This window comes from Ovis canadensis, chromosome X (genome assembly GCF_042477335.2).
Source record: "Ovis canadensis isolate MfBH-ARS-UI-01 breed Bighorn chromosome X, ARS-UI_OviCan_v2, whole genome shotgun sequence".
NCBI lineage: Eukaryota > Metazoa > Chordata > Mammalia > Artiodactyla > Bovidae > Ovis > Ovis canadensis.
Genome location: NC_091727.1, coordinates 808,767 through 822,736, shown reverse-complemented (window position 1 = coordinate 822,736; position 13,970 = coordinate 808,767). Strand labels below are relative to the sequence as shown.

General features: G+C 52.0%; 1 protein-coding gene across 2 annotated transcripts in view; it reads left to right on the top strand.

The window, feature by feature from the left end:
- The window catches only part of LOC138431366 (P2Y purinoceptor 8), a 57,519-nt gene that overhangs the window by 18,669 nt on the left and 24,880 nt on the right, over window positions 1-13,970 (top strand). The window contains exon 1 of one of the 2 annotated variants that reach the window (XM_069573477.2): window positions 11,068-11,409. The exons of the other annotated variant lie outside the window; for it this stretch is intronic. The gene's annotated coding sequence lies outside the window, so the exon portion shown is untranslated. Of the gene's footprint in view, window positions 1-11,067; window positions 11,410-13,970 lie in introns of those variants that run through there. 2 annotated transcript variants of the gene reach the window in all.

Sequence of the window (13,970 nt, the reverse complement as noted above, 5' to 3'; positions counted from 1 at the left end):
CGCTTCCTCATTTTAATGTTTTTAGCATTTCAACACGCAGTTACATCCCATAGGAATGAACAGTGAAGCAGGAAATGGCAACCCACTCCAGTATCCTTGTTTGAGCTGAGCAGATACAAACTTTATATACACACGATGGATAATCAACAACATCCTACTGTATAGCATAGGGACTATATTCAACACCCTGTCATAAACCGCAGTGGAAAAATACACGAACGAGAACGTACCAGTTCAGTTCAGCCGCTCAGTCATGTCCGACTCTTTGTGACCCCATGAATCGCAGCACGCCAGGCCTCCCTGTCCACCACCATCTCCCGGAGTTCACTCAGACTCACGTCCATCGAGTCCGTGATGCCATCCAGCCATCTCATCCTCTGTCATCCCCTTCTCCTCCTGCCCCCAATCCCTCCCAGCATCAGGGTCTTTTCCAGTGAGTCAGCTCTTCACGTGAGGTGGCCAAAGTACTGGAGCTTCAGCTTTAGCATCATTCCTTCCAAAGAAATCCCAGGGCTGATCTCCTTTAGGATGGACTGGTTGGATCTCCTTGCAGGCCAAGGGACTCTCAAGAGTCTTCTCCAATACCACAGTTCAAAAGCATCAATTCTTAGGCTCTCAGCCTTCTTCACAGTCCAACTCTCATCCATACGTGACCACAGGAAAAACCATAGCCTTGACTAGACGGACCTTAGTCAGCAAAGTAATGTGTTTGTTTTGAATATGCTATCTAGGTTGGTCATAACTTTTCTTCCAAGGAGTAGGCGTCTTTTAATTTCATGGCTGCAGTCACCATCTGCAGTGATTTTGAAGCCCCCCAAAAATAAAGTCTGACACTGTTTCCACTGTTTCCCCATCTATTTCCCATGAAGTGATGGGACCAGATGCCATGATCTTCATTTTCTGAATGTTGAGCTTTAAGCCAACTTTTTTACTCTCCTCTTTCACTTTAATCAAGAGGCTTTTTAGTTCCTCTTCACTTTCTGCCATAAGGGTGGTATCATCTGCATATCTGAGGTTATTGATATTTCTCCTGGCAATCTTGATTCCAGCTTGTGTTTCTTCCAGCCCAGCGTTTCTCATGATGTACTCTGCATAGAAGTTAAATAAGCAGGGTGACAATATACAGCCTTGATGTACTCCTTTTCCTATTTGGAACCAGTCTGTTGTTCCATGTCCAGTTCTAACTGTTGCTTCCTGACCTGCATACAGGTTTCTCAAGAGGCAGGTCAGGTGGTCTGGTATTCCCATCTCTTTCAGAATTTTCCACAGTTTCTTGTGATCCGCACAGTCAAAATGAGTCACTTTGCTGCACAACAGAAATTAACACAACATTATAAATCAACTATACTTCAAAAAAGATAAAGAAATTAATAGAAGCTTAACTGACATACTAGCTGCACGTGTGTGTGTGTGTGTGTGTGTGTGTGTGTGTGTGTGACTCAGTTGTGTCTGACTCTTTGGTGACCCTGTAGACTGTAGCCCGCCAGGCTCCTCTGTCCATGGGATTCTCCAGGCAAGAATATTAGAGGGGGTTGCCACTTCCTCCTCCAGGGGATCTTCCCGACCCAGGGATGGAACCCGGGTCTCTTGTGTCTCCTGCATTGGCAGATGGGTTCTTTACCACTGAGTCACCTGGGAAGCCAGGTACAGGGTTTTATAAACCTTTAGCCATGCGAATCTTCCTTTTCATTAAATGCATTGGAAGATCTGGACTGGGATTCACCTCCTCCAGGGCATAAATAACATCCAATACATTGTTTTAAACAAAGGAAACCAACCCTGAGTATTCACTGGAAGGACTGATGTTGAAGCTCAAGTTCCAATGTTTTGGCCACCTGATGCAAAGAGCTGACTCATGGGAAAAGACCCTGATGCTGGGAAAGGTTGAAGGCGGGAGGAGAAGGGGACAACAGAGGATGAGATGGTTGGATGGCATCACCGACTCGATGGACATGAGTTTGAGCAAGCTCTGGTAGATGGTGATGGACAGGGAGGCCTGGCGTGCTGCAGTCCACGGGGTTGCAAAGTGTCGAACACGACTGAGTTACTGAACAGCAACAAGCTTGTGTACGAAGCTGCACAATATAGTTATGCTGCTCTGATCAGTTTTCACCCGAGGACCACTCACTCGGAAGAAACGTTTTAGCACGTCGGCCCTGCGCTGCTACAGGAAGTGAAAACCATCTCAAAACGTGTCAATGCTAACACCTATTTTTGTTGTCTTGAGTTGGACGAGGTGATAAAAGAAGTCCCAACGCAGATTTGGACGACATTAAATTTAGACTCTGCAAAGATGATAAAAATGAAAGACAAGGTCACAAAGAGAAAGTGGTAAAGTGAACTTAAAAAAAGATTTAAAGGAAAAAGGACAGGGATATTGCAACATGTTTTCCCATCGTTTTTTGAAAGATTTTTTTTTTTTGGATGTGGAACATTTTTACAGGCTTTATTGAATTTGTTCCAGTCTTGCTTTTGTTTTAATGTTTTGGGTTTTTTGGCTGAAAGCACGTGGGATCTGAGCTCCCAGACCGGGGGATGGAACCTGTACCACCTGGGAAGGCGACGTCTTAACCACGGGACACCAAGGACATCCCTCCCCAGTCCTTATACATACAGTTTCTCCACGGGCTGTTTCAGTGAATGAAGGAGTGTTATTTCCCCGGAAAGAGTTAGCACGCCCTGGAAACCCTCACGAAGGTCAGCCAGCAGTTGTATCTTAAAATGGCATGTGGTTCACAGCGTGTCGGGAAAGCACACGCCTCCTTTGAAACTTAACATGTTAGCCGACACCCTTGAAAGTCTTTTCTCGTGCACAGAGAAAGTTATCACGGCTCGCGTTCCCTGCGGGCTGCAACAAAGGACCATGAACTGGGTCAGGGAGGAGGGGAGGGCGCTTAAAACCACAGGCATCTGTCAAACTCATCTTCCCAGCAGCAGAGGGACAGAGGGACACAGGGACAGGGCGGGCTGGGGAGGGGGAGGGGGATGTCTCCGCAGGAGCATAAAGAAATTCACTCCGTTTTCAACGTGCACCTGGGGGTCTCTTTCCACCCACCACATGCCTGGAAAGCGCTCTGTTTACCCGAGTCCAGACGCGAAAGCCAGACAGAAACTCAGAGACACGTGAAACCCTGCAGGCCCCAGACAGTCACGCTGCCGACGGCTCCCGGGGCTGACACTTCGTGCTTGTCAGGAATCATCTCTCGACACAGACAGAGCCGGGCCCAGCCCCGGACACTCCCGGGATGGTCTCACACCCTGGCACGCTGTTTTGTGGTCACTGGAGAAGGTCGCTGGAGAAAAGTCCCTGCCTTGGGGTTTCTTGGACTTTCCCCCACGCACGGGAGGTGGATTTGATGTCTGGTCAAGGCAGGAGGAGAAGGGGATGACAGAGGATGAGATGGTTGGATGGCATCACCGACTCCACTGAGTAAACTCCAGGAGTTGGTGATGGACAGGGAAGCCTGGCGTGCTGCAGACCACAGGGTCACAAAGAGTCGGACACGACCGAGCAACTAACACTCTTGCCTCTGCGCCACTTTAGAAGGACCCCACGGTGACTCCAGGCGACCTGGGCTACCCACGGTCATCTCCTAGCCCAGGGCAGCCCCAACGACATTGCTCAGTAGCCACGTGGCGTCTCCATGCTCTGCACGGGACACCGAAAGCTCACGCCAGAATCAGTGCAGAAATTCCCCTTTTCCCTCCTTCCCAATCTGAGAAGCTCTTCTATATTTTATCTTGACGATTTTTTTAAATCTTATGTGATTTGATTTTGCTTCAGATTCTTTTACATTAGACATTATTACACTGAATGAGACTCCTTGGGCAGGAACTCAGGGTTTTATTTGTTTTATATGTGGTGGAGTCTGTCTGCTAATCCCAAACTCCTGATTGATTTCCCATCTTGGCGTTCCTGGTGGATCAGCTGGGGAAGAACCCACTTGCAATGCAGGAGACCCAGGTTCGATCCCTGGGTGGGGAAGATCCCCTGGAGGAGGAAATGGCAACCCACTCCAGTACTCTTGCCCAGAGAATCCCATGGACAGAGGAGCCTGGTGGGCTGCAGTCCACGGGGTCACAAAGACGTGGATGTGAGGGGCTTCCCTGCTGGCTCAGTGGTAAAGACTCTGCCTGCAATGCAGGAGACCCAGGTTCGATCCCTGGGTCAGGAAGATCCCCTGGAGAAGGGAATGGCTACCCACTCCAGTATTCTTGCCTGGAAATCCCATGCAGAGAGGAGCCTGGTGGGCTACCGTCCATGGGGGTCACAGAGTCAGACACGACTGAGTGACTAACACTTTCGCTTTCTTTCACTTCAGCTGCTAAACAACAAAAGCAAACCCGTATTTTACTTTCTTGAAAATATTTTTCAGGTTACTTTATCTCACTTTATTTTGTTTTTGCTTTTAAATGCGATTTTTAAGAATGGATTTTTCAGTGTGTAATACAATACTGTTGTCACTGGGCACAATGGCTTAGGCAGGTCGGACCGCCTGTGAGTGTCTTCACACAGGATCCGTGTTTTTTGTGAGTTTCTCTCCCTGGGCATCACATCCTGAAGGCTCATCTCTGTGGTGGCCTGTCTCACAATATCCTTCCCTTTTCACGGTTGTATAATATTCCACAGTACAGCTGGACCTCACTGTGTAGATCTATTCCGCAAACAATTAAAAATAGAGCTACCGTGTGATCTAGGCATCCCAGGTCTGGGTCTATGTTGCTATCTTTCAGTTGCTAAGTTGCATCCGACTCTTTGCGACCCCATGAATCGCAGCACGCCAGGCCTCCCTGTCCATCACCAACTCCCGGAGTTCACTCAGACTCACGTCCATCGAGTCCGTGATGCCATCCAGCCATCTCATCCTCTGTCATCCCCTTCTCCTCCTGCCCCCAATCCCTCCCAGCATCAGGGTCTTTTCCAATGAGTCAACTCTTCGCATGAGGTGGCCAAAGTACTGGAGCTTCAGCTTCAGCATCATTCCTTCCAAAGAAATCCCAGAGCTGACCTCCTTCAGAATGGACTGGTTGGATCTCCTTGCAGTCCAAGGGACTCTCAAGAGTTTTCTCCAACACCACAGTTCAAAGGCATCAGTTCTTTGGTGCTCAGCCTTCTTCATATGATTTCCTAAATAGTTCCTACCTAGCAGCTTTTCCAAAACAAACGGATATTAAATATATTCCAACAAAACCTCATTTCAAGTTGCTACACTTTCTCATCATCCACTAGCAAGTCTTAGGAAGTGAGTCCTGAATCTGTTTCGGTGAGACTGACTTCGTTTTACCCTTGTTTTTAAAAGAGGTACTATGAAAATGCGTAAAATCCCCTCTGGTGACCTCGTCCACTGCCACCAACTGCCCCCCCGCCGCCCCGCTACAGGGACCCCACCGTGAAAAAGAGGAAGCTTTTCCATTGCGGGCAGGCTCCGAGAGTTTCGTAACGTTTGCGCATTTGATTGAAGCATTCAGCTGACAGATTACCGTTAAAAGGCGGCCGACTGTGTCCCTGGAGGGTTGTGGTCTGTGTCGGTTGGAGTGCTGGCGGGCGGATGGGCAGTAGGGTCCCCGGGAGACGCGGGCAAGCTGTCCTTCCGCCCCATTTCTGTGATCTGGTGTCTGTGATCTGGGCTTTCCCCCCTCTGAAGGGGGCCGGGAGGGTCTCCCCAGCGCCCGGCTCGAGTCTGCTCACCTAGGACGGCCTCCCTCCTTGCATCCACGTGAGTCACGGGACCCGGGACGGGGCAGAGGGACCACAAAGGGGACAGTGTCCCCCACGGAGGCCCCGGGAGGCGTGGGGACGCCAAGTGTCCATTTTAAAGGTGACGTGTATTAATGGGGTTCCCAGGGGGCACTGCTGGTAAAGAACCCGGCTGCCAACGCCGGAGATACAAGAGACGCGAGTGCGATCCCTGGGTCAGGAAGATGCCTGGAGGGCATGGCAGCCCACTCCAGTGTTCTTGCCTCTGGGCTACAGGCCATGGGGTCGCAAACACTCGGGCCCGACAGAAGCAACTTAGCTCGCAATTATGAATAATTGTGCCGAGAGGGCTCACGTCACATCAGCTCTTCTCAGGACTGTGTGAGAGTAACCCGGGCACCCCAGAGATGTAAGGGTTACTCGTGGGGTTTGCAGAGAGGACAAAGGGTGTGAACGGGTCATGAGATGGGGTCTCTAGGGATGCCTGAGGCGTACATGGAAACGTCCCCCATCCTTCCACACCCTAAAGTGCTCTTGTTGTCGTGCCTGTTGAGATGGAAACAGTGGCTCTGAGTTGAGGAATCTGCCTAAGATCCAGAGGCGGGGAGGGGAGCAGGTGGGCACCCAAGGCTGAGTGCATGTGGCTACCGTGCTGTCCAAGCCTTGGTCAAAGGAGGAGATGACGGCTCTGTGGACTCCTGGCTTCCCACCGGAGGGGGTTGGTGCACGCGGGCTCCCGGTGGGTGAGTCATAACGGTTTTGGTGGGAAACCATACAGATTTGGCTTGTGAGAAGCATAGGTCGACGCTGAAACCGACAAGCTGGGTCATCAGAAATGTCGGGGAAGCTTCAGGAGTGGCTTGATCCAGGGGCTGAAGTCATCATTTATGCCCTGTCTGCTCCTGTCTTCCCTGAGCAGGGGAACACAAAGGGCCTGGACACAGGTCAGTGCAGGGGATACGAGGGGCCTGGACGCCAGGTCAGTGCAGGGGACACAAGGGGACTGGACGCCACGTCACTGCAGGGGACACGAGGGGCCTGGAGGTCAGGTCAGTGCAGTGGATACAAGGGGCCTGGACACAGGTCAGTGCAGGGGATATGAGGGGCCTGGACACAGGTCAGTGCAGGGGATATGAGGGGCCTGGACGCCAGGTAATTATGGGGGACACAAGGGGACTGGACACAGGTCAGTGAAGGGGACACGAGGGGCCTGGACACAGGTCAGTGCAGGGGACACGAGGGGCCTGGACACAGGTCAGTGCAGGGGACACGAGGGGCCTGGACACAGGTCAGTGCAGGGGACACAAGGGGACTGGACGCCACGTCACTGCAGGGGACACGAGGGGCCTGGAGGTCAGGTCAGTGCAGTGGATACAAGGGGCCTGGACACAGGTCAGTGCAGGGGATATGAGGGGCCTGGACACAGGTCAGTGCAGGGGATATGAGGGGCCTGGACGCCAGGTAATTATGGGGGACACAAGGGGACTGGACACAGGTCAGTGAAGGGGACACGAGGGGCCTGGACACAGGTCAGTGCAGGGGACACGAGGGGCCTGGACACAGGTCAGTGCAGGGGACACGAGGGGCCTGGACACAGGTCAGTGCAGGGGATACGAGGGGCCTGGACACAGGTCAGTGCAGGGGATACGAGGGGCCTGGACACAGGTCAGTGCAGGGGATACGAGGGGCCTGGACACAGGTCAGTGCAGGGGATATGAGGGGCCTGGACGCCAGGTAATTATGGGGGACACAAGGGGACTGGACGCCACGTCAGTGCAGGGGACACAAGGGGCCTGGACACAGGTCCCATGCAGTGGGAGACATGAGGTGATGGCTGGGTAGCTTGTCCAGAGTCCCAGCCCCGGCCGGTCCCCATCCCCAGCATCCCTCCCTCTGTTGGTCCCGCCCTCTTCCTGTGACATCACAGAGAGCATCCAGCTCCCCTCGACCTCTCACCTGCTCCCTCCCTGCCTTCCGTCATTACCAGGAGCACCCCACCGTGTCCGGCTCTGAACTCAGCGCAGAGCTGACCATGTCCCACACCAGGCCCTTCACCCCTCTGCACCTCAGGGTCCCCAGAGAGCCCCGTGGACAGAGGTGTGTGGCCGGCTGCAGGCCACAGGGAGGCAAGGAGTCGGACACGACTGAAGCGACTTAGCAGGCACGCCCACGGGGCGATGCCCTCCAAACACCGGACGACGTGGCCCGAGGGCTCCGGAACTGTGGCCCGACCCTTCCACACTCTTTCCCCCCGGGACGCAGGGCCAGGAAGGAGTCATATGTGACCTTCGCAAAGAAGGGAATGAGAACCGTAGCCCCTGGCCAGCTCTCCCAGTCCACTGAGGCGTCTGGGAACATGCTTCGCGCAAACAGTGAGGATGCCCAGGCCATCTCTTCCTCTCTTCAAGTCCTGGAGGGCATTCAAGGACCCTCGGGGACCGCAGACCCAGACACGCAGGCAAGCAGTCAGCTCTGACCAGCACTGACCGAAGGGTTGCGGATGATGGAATCAAGGGAGGGACGGTCTCCAAACGAGGCGCGAACAGGGAGCCAGGGAGTCTGCGGGGCAGCAGGCCAATGAGATACAGCAAAGCACCCCAGACCCAGCCCTAGGCTTTCCCCTGGTGTTCACCAGGCTTGTTTTCAGAACCAAGCCAGCATTTGAACCATGCGCAGTTAACCCCTCGAAGTAAACAATACGCGCGTCCGTGTTAGTCGCTCGGCCGTGTCCGATTCTTGCGACCCCGTGGCCTGCAGCCCCGCCAGGCTCCTCGGTCCATGGGATTCTCCCGGCAAGGATACTGGAGTGGGTTGCCATTTCCTCCTCCAGGGGATCTTCCCGGCCCAGGGATTGCGCCCCGGTCTCCTGCGTTGGCAGGCGGATTTGTAACCATCTGCGCCACCAGGGAAGTCCCAAGCCAATACAGGGGCATTTAGGATATACACAGCGCTGTTCAATCCGTCGTCTCTGGTTCTAGAACATTCTCAGCGCCCCCAAAAGGAGACACCCACCCCCATGAGTAAGGTCCCTACTCCTTGCAGACCCTGCGAACCAAAAGTCTGCTTTCTTTCTTTGTTTTTTTTTTTTTTTCTTAACGTCTGTGTGTTTGCCTGTTCTGGACGGAGCTGGAAGACGCGGGAAGGACCCTCCCCTGGAGCCTCTGGACGGAGCTCAGCCCTGGGTCCCCTTGAGCTCAGAAGTCTGGTCCCCAGGACTCGGGGAGGATGGATGTGTGTGGTTTTAACCCCCCAGTTTGGGGTGTTGGGTTCCGGCAGCCTCAGGAGACTGACCCATATTGGCAAGTTTCCATTCTCTCTGTGGGCACCGGGAAGCCACAATCCCCAGTTGGCACTTTCTACCATAGACCAGAGCTCAGCCTTCCACACCTCTTTATTGGTTCATCTCTGCTCACTTTCTGGCCCCGCAGAGAAGCCCAGGCGTGTGGGCAGCCCCTCCTCCCACCCACTGTGGAACCATCACTTACTCGCTCAATCATGTCTGACTCTTAGCGACCCCGTGGGCTGCAGCACGCCAGGCCTCCCTGTCCATCACCAACCCCTGAGTTTGCTCAAACTCACGTCCATCGAGGCGGTGATGCCATCCCACCATCTCATCCTCTGTCGTCCCCTTCTCCTCCTGCCTTCAGTCTTTCCCAGCATCAGGGTCTTTTCCAGTGAGTCGGTTCTTCAAATCAGGCATCCAAAGCATTGGAGTTTCAGCTTCAGCATCAATCCTTCCAGTGAATATTCAGGACTGATCTCCTTTAGGAAGGACTGGTTGGATCTCCTTGCAGTCCAAGGGACTCTCAGGAGTCTTCTCCAGCACCACAGTTCAAAAACCTCAATTTTTTGGTACTCAGCCTTCTTTACAGTCCAACTCTCACATCCGTACATGGAAAACCATGGCTTTGAGGAGACGGACCTTTGTCGGCAAAGAGATGTCTCTGCTTTTTAATAGACTGTCTAGGTTTATGGTACCCTTGTTTCCCAGGAGAATTAGCCGTTTTCTGACCTCGTATTGCAGCCCTCTGGCCCTGCAGATCCCTCTGAGGTTGGTGGTGAATGAGAGTTCCTTTGAAAGTCCACTGACATCTCTCCTCTTCCTCATTAAACAGCTTCCAAGCTCTGCCTGGTTTTCATTCACTCATTTCCAGACCCAACTCTGGACTGGGGGGCGAGTGGTCAGTGTCTGACCGTGTATCTCAAAACACCTATATTCATTTCGTTCGTAAACCAGACACAGGCTGATTGTCACTCCATCAGCTAACTCTCAGCAAAGCGCCATGTCTTTCCTACGTTCCAAATGAAAACCAGAATTAAGTTGGCAAGCCCTGAAATGTCCTTCTGGGCTCCCCTCCCCCCGGGTCATCTGGGACCCTCTCCCGGGGACGGGCTCTTTGGAGACCCTTTCTCCGAGGGTCCCAGATTCAGCGAGTTATCCTTGTAGGTTTTGGTGTGTGGTCTGTCCAGCCTGGGAGACTCTAGTCTCTGACCTTCTCCAGCTGAGCTTGCGGGGGTTGGGGCTGGGGGTCCAGATAGGAGACGTGTCTGTGAAGTTTCATGTCTAATACAGACTAGTACCCAAGAGGGCTCACTACGGCGCCTTCGCTTAAAATATCCTTTTCTGGGGGAACGCGAAGCACCTCCTGAGAAATCGCCAAGACACGCAGCTGGGTCTGTGTTCAGTGGCAAGCCAGCGAGCTTTTCCATGGTGCCGGGTCTTCCCTGGTGGCTCAGGTGGTAAAGAATCTGCCTGCAAGCCAGAAGACACAGGTTCGATCGCTGGGTTGGGAAGATCCCCTGGAGGAGGGCATGGCAACCCACTCCAGTATTCCTGCCGGGGGAAATCCCGTAGACAGAGGTGCCCGTAGGGTTGCAAAGAGTCGCTAGGCAAGCGACGTAGCACGCATACGCTGGGGAATCAAGGGTGTGCAGAACTCTCTCTATATCTCTGCCTTTATCTCTTCGTCTCTGTGACTTTCTCTGTCTACTGATCTGCTAAGCAAATCTCTCCCACTTCTTCACACAGCTGGCGTTCTGGTTCACCCACGAAGCAAGCCCTTGTGACTCTCACAACACATGCAACCTGCAAACTCCTATTTCCCGGCAGGTCCGCCGCCCAACCCCCTACGCCAGGCCAGCTCTTTTCTTTTTTCTTTTTTCTTTTCTTTACACAGTGGTGCTTCACTGTTAATTAATGCTTAATTAATGCATCCACTTTGAGTGGCTTCCTGCCTTAGAGACAGAGGCTAAATTGGCAGGTGTGATTCAGACACGTTTGACAATGGAAAAAAAAAATTAAAGAACAAAGCACTGTCATGCAAAAGAATAGCGGTGGCTTTTTTGTTTTTTCTTCCCCCTTTGGGTAGAAAGTGGACTCTGGCTCGTTTGGGGAAGTCTGGAGAGCAGAGAGAAACACACGGGAGGCTGAGAACACTAGGCTGGGTGGCGGAGAAGACAGATGAAAATCACACACGTGTGGGCATGCAAATGATCTGTGATTCTCTGCGTGCCGATTGTGCAATTGTGGGGCTCGTGAACGAGGGACAGAGATAAGAGCCCTGCCCGTGCCTCTCTGCTCAGCCCTCCTGCGATCCGAGCGTTCCACTCAGAACACAGAGGGACGGGCGCCCGGTCCAGTCGCCACCCGCCACCCCATCTCCAGCGCTCCGTCTGCAGAACAGAGTCCCCTCAGGGACGACACAGCAGAGGTAACGTCCCGGGGTGACAAAGACAGGGGAGGCACCCTGGAGAACGTGGACTCTTGAGGTCATCAGGCCCCACTTAGAGTGTGGTTCTGGCCTCACAGTGACCGGAGGGTCATGGAATGCGCAAGGGCCCTCTTAACAAAGCCCGGCGTGGAATAGAGCTCCCGTTTCCTCGCCGGCGGGCGGTGGACGTCGGTGTTTTCAGATCCCAGTCATTCTGATACCGCTCAGGTGGCAGCTCGTCCTCAGTGGGCTGTTACTTTACAATTACCTGACAGGCTTACGACCTGTTCCTTCTTTTCCTGGGCCTCTTTGCCGTCTGGACAACTTCTTCAGTGAAGCTCTTGGATGTTTGGCCACCCCTTTTTCAGTTGGGATGGTTATTTTCCTATTGATTTTTTAAACAGCTCTTTACATATTGTGGATTCTGGTCTTTCCACCCACCCACCCCCGCCCCACACGTCTTTTGCGAATATTTTTCTGCAGTCTACGGCTTGTCTTATTTTATGGACAGATTTGTTGGGAGAGCAGATATTTTTAATGTTGACAAAGTCCAGCTTATCTGTGATTTCCTTCATGGATTGTGCTTCTGGGGTTGTGTCTAGGATGTTATAGAGAAACCCCAGTGACGGTTTTGGCCAAGCCAAGAAAAAAGGTATCACCACACACGGGGTTATCTGGGTTTTTCTTCTGCATTAGTGTGTAGAAGTCTTACTGTTTCGCGTTTTACATCTGGACTGTGGTCCGTTTTGAGTTCATTACTGTGAAGGGAGAAAGGTCTGTGCCTAGATTCTCTTTCTTTTCTGCATGTGGATGTGAGTTGCTCCAATATCGTTTTTTTGAAGGGACCGCCTTTGCTCCTTTTTGTCAAAGATCTTTGCTCGTTTTTGCCTTTTTCTTTTCTTTTTTCTTTTTTTTTTTTTGCTCCATTATAATGCTTTTTTGTCAAAGATCAGTTAACCACATGAAGAGTGTCTACCTTGTACGCTCTGTTCTGAGGCTTTGATCCATCTCTATTCTATCACCAAGGCCACACTGTCCTTAAAAAAACAACTTTACCTAAAATATTCCTAAAAGGTCATGATTCTTTTTTTTTTCTCTCACTTCACTATGATTGGCGTGAAATAGTGTTTAAGTTTCAGGTGTACAATCCAGTGATTCACAGTTTTTAAAGACAATACTCCCTTGACGGCATCATAAAATATCCGCTGTATTAACTGTATTGTACAATACGTGTTTGTAGCTTTTTTTTTTTTGGATCTTCCCCAACACTTGTAAAATGATTTCTTCAGTTTAGTTGCTCAGTCGTGTCCGACTCTTTGCGACCCCATGGACTGCAGCACGCCAGGCCTGCCTGTCCATCACCAGCTCCCAGAGCTTGCTCAAACTCATGCCCATTGAGTCGGTGATGCCATCCAACCATCTCATCCTCTGCCGTCCCCTTCTCCTCCCGCCTTCGGTCTTTCCCAGCATCAGGGTCTTTCCCAATGAGTCAGTTCTTCACTTCAGGTGGCCACAGGATTGGTGTTTCAGCTTCAGCCTCAGTCCTTTCAGTGAATATTTGGGACCAATTTCTCACTGGAGCGTAGTGGCTTTACAATATGGTGTTCGTTTTTCTGCTGTGAATCAGCTTTGAAAGCGCTAGCTGCTCGGTCGTGTCTGACTCTCTGCGACCCCGTGGATTGTAGCCCTCCAGGCTCCTCTGTCCATGGGATTCTCCAGGCAGGAGCGCTGGGGTGGGGTGCCATCCCCTCTTCATGCTTTCTCATTAGTTAATCTATTTTATACATAACATCCTTGTAGCTTGTTTTATAGATGACAGTTTGTGCCTCTTATTCGCCTCCCTCTGAATTTCCCTACCTCGCTTCCCTTCCACCCGCCATGCTGATGACTGTACCTTATTAGTACACTACGGTAATTACTACAGCTTATTACTGTAGTAAGTCTGGAAGTCAGGTGGTGTCAATGAGCCCATTTTCTCCTTCTCCTTAAGTTGTGTGTTGGTTATTCTGGGCTTTTTGCCTCTTGCTAAGGGCTTCCCTCCCACTCCAGTACTCTTGCCTGGAAAACCGCATGGATGGAGGAGCCTGGTGGGTTACAGTCCATGGGGTCGCTAAGAGTCAGACACGACTGAGCGACTTCCCTTTCACTTTTCACTGTCATGCATTGGAGAAGGAAATGGCAACCCACTCCAGTGTTCTTGCCTGGAGAATCCTAGGGACAGAGGAGCCCGACAGGCTGCAGTCCACGGCGTCGCAAAGAGTCGGACACCACTGAAGGGACTTAGCACCAGCATGTACCGTCTAGAATCACTTGGTCAGTATCCATGTCTCATAAAAGGTGTTAGAATTACAGGGATATCTCCAGTGTCCCCAGATAGACACCTTCAGGCAAGGCTAATGGCCCCAGCTGGGAAGACAGCAGAGCTCAGAGGGGTGAGCGAACTCGGGGACATCTCAGACACCCCTGCTTCCCGAGAGTTTGACATTTTCCTTGAGGCCTGTTCTCTCGGATCCCATCATGCGTTTGCTCAGCAGACACGGAGCCTCTGCCAAGGGCAGGCG